This window comes from Penaeus monodon, chromosome 4 (assembly GCF_015228065.2).
Source record: "Penaeus monodon isolate SGIC_2016 chromosome 4, NSTDA_Pmon_1, whole genome shotgun sequence".
In the NCBI taxonomy this organism is placed as follows: Eukaryota; Metazoa; Arthropoda; class Malacostraca; order Decapoda; family Penaeidae; genus Penaeus; species Penaeus monodon.
Window position 1 is genome coordinate 32,981,109 of NC_051389.1, and position 3,177 is coordinate 32,984,285.

The following is a 3,177-nucleotide window of genomic DNA, read 5'->3' on the forward strand; positions in this document are numbered from 1 at the left end:
AACTAGATTAGAAAACAGTATAGCCTTGAGGAGATCGACCATGCCCACAAAACTGATCGAGATTCATCAGACTAGAAAAGCAAGGAACACGACACGAGACACAAAGGATGGCAAGTGTCATTGTGATCCTGTGAGCGCTCGAACAGGGAAAACAACGGCAGGTCATTTCTACCCAGAAAATCGGTCATTTCCACGCCCTTTATTCAATTCTTCCACAAACAAACAAAATCACACACACCATGAGCCCTTCATCAACCGTGAAAATCTCGCGGAAAACAAAATCGACTTGTTGTTTGAACACCAACCTCCAACCAACGACATGACTGGCCAAGGCGCTACGCCTCAGAAGCAGGAGGATGGGGAGGGAGCCTCATCGCGGACTCGATCCCACTTCCCCAAGCGCCGTGCGCTTGGGGAAGTGGGATTTCATTTCATTTCATTTCATTTCCATTTCTTCCTGTTCGCATCCCTTCCCCCTGCCAGAATGTCCTTTTCCAACCCCGCAAAGCCAACACCACCCCATCCCCACCCCTTCCCTGCACTCCTCCGCCCGCTCCGTCAGCAGATCCACAACCTTGCTGACGCGCCAGCCCTCCCCAGCCCGAGCCACGCAAGCGCTTACCAGCAACGCTGAGGCATCGATAGCCGGTATGAGAGGCGATGGGTCCGCACGAGTGATTGCAAGGTGTAGGGCGCCCTCACGTGTAATACTTATACATTGCAAGTTACAATCCTGAAACAAATTAAGTATATATTGAAGACTTCCTAGTTCAAAAACGCGTCAGACGTAATATGACATAAAAACAAAATGACACGTAGTTATTCCTGAAATCCACAGTGATTCTAAAGATTAAAGAAATACATCCCGAATTACTCCCAGGTCCCAAACAGAGACAAGTACAAAGTGATCAGACTGCTTGACGCCTCTAAACAGTCAGCAAAACCTGCGGTCAAATCGCACGACAACGCAAATAGAACAAATGATCATTATATAAAGAAATATGTCGTGTGCATTAGTGAAACCTTGCTGTACCAGGAAATGCCAAACAGTTTCATTAATATTAAAAATGTTCATGCTTACTGATATGATGCAGGCTGAGATGGCGGAATTTCAAAATAAAGTTTCCCCTACAGCTGTAAAAAAAAACGTACAGAACAGCTAACAGAACAGCAAGTGTCCCTCCTCCATCGCCGCCGCAATCTTGGGGGAAAGAAGAGACATTTTCAGCCGAGGTGAGTTTAAAGATGAACCGAACAGATCAAAGGCGAATTTAACCGTCATCATTTTGGAAATATAATCATAACAGCATATGAGCAAACCTACATGGGCCGCAGAAAACAACCATATTATGTTAGAATATCAAAGAGACATTCACTCTCTATTCAGCCGTTATCTTATGCTAAATCCCTGACCACACTTTTTTAACTATGACTTAGATATACAGAAGTCAAAGTGTCATGGCGCATAAAAACTTCCCTGATTTGACATCTTGTGATCCCAGTATCATTGCCAACCAACCAATTCCGTCGGATTTTATCAATAGATGACGTTGATAAATAAATGAATATCCTCACGGACGAGCGAAAAACACCATACATGCCGCCGCGCCTTCTCCGCAGACACCATGGCGAGATCATCGACATCAAGAGAGTCTTAACTGATAGAAATAATACAGAGCTCTCAAAGTAAACAAGTTTGACGCATCCCTTGGGGCTGAGGGTAAAACAAAGAAATGTCAAAGCAATAGTCCAACATTTTAAATTGCTCTAAACATGAGCCCAAAACAGACGAACACGAACCAAAACACCAAACAAACATCTACCTAAATTGCATTCCTCGTGCTCGTCTCAGCGCCTTCCTCGCTTTTACGGACAGTCAGCTGCCTCTACGTCTCAGCAGGACTGGGTCAAGGCTCACTAGTAGAAACGGCAATCTGTACGATAAGACATAGGTGAAACGAATGCTGTAGAGGTGGATGGCATTGCTTTTAGGTTCATTTAGGAAAGTGTGACTGCAGTTGCCTCCTACCGGGCAGTCATCTCTTTCAAGTATGGTATAACACCTATTTTCTCATGATGATGCAGAGGAAATGAGTAATTACTCTATCATCATTCTACCCCTTGTGACGCATGAAGTTCTCGAGTAAACAGCATCATACTAACTGAGAGCATACCTGGAAGCTAATCTCCTTATAACAGGAATTTGATGGTAAGTTATCCGCCGATACACCATTGTTAAAAATCACAAATGAAATTTACGAGAAGATGGCTAATAACCATATGATCTACCTAGCGCTTTTGTTAGCGTCCGAAATGAAATCCCTCTTAACAAACTGGAAAATCCTGGAACTGATATCCAGCGATCACAAATGACTTATCCACAAGAACTCAAGTCAGAATTCGTGAAAATGTATCATCAAAGAAACGGTCTCTCTCGGCGTTCCACAAGGCTCCGGTCCGGGCTTATTCTGATTACAGACAACAAACACTTGTCTTCCTGTTCAATATTATCAAATCTCACTTCCTTTACGCTGCCTATGCAAGCAGCTTAAATCAACTGATAAGAAATAATCAAGAGACCCTTACTGATGCAAAGAGGCATATCGAAATAATGACCTCTGATTGAATCTCATGAAACACAATGCTATTTTATAGGCCCAAACTTCGGCCAAATCCCCACACACACAGTCATAGAATTTAGAGGCTGTCATACTAAACCAAGCACCAAGGTAAAAATCCAGACGTACCCTTAACAGATGCATGGCAGAGGCTCAAAACATTCATATGTAATTAGTGGGCAAACTGATATACCTAAACCTGAAACAAGAATTTCTGTTGCGCAAACGCTCGCTCTCACCATTATTAACTACTGTGTAAACATAAGAGCTTCAGCCCCCCCCCAAAAAAAAAAAAAATCTCTATTTTTGTTTTGTTAAATACAGAAAAAAACGATGTATCTCGATTTTGTGGAATAAAGTGTTTTGAATTTAGAATTGAAATTGAATTCTCTCTCTCTCTCTCTCTCTCTCTCTCTCTCTCTCTCTCTCTCTCATCGATATCTAAGTAGGAGTATGTGTTTATGTTCGCATATGACTTAAATACTTGAAAAGGAAAATCAATAGACTGAGGATGAGTAACCAATGATTATCTCGTGAGTTTTTTTTAAATCTAATCCCC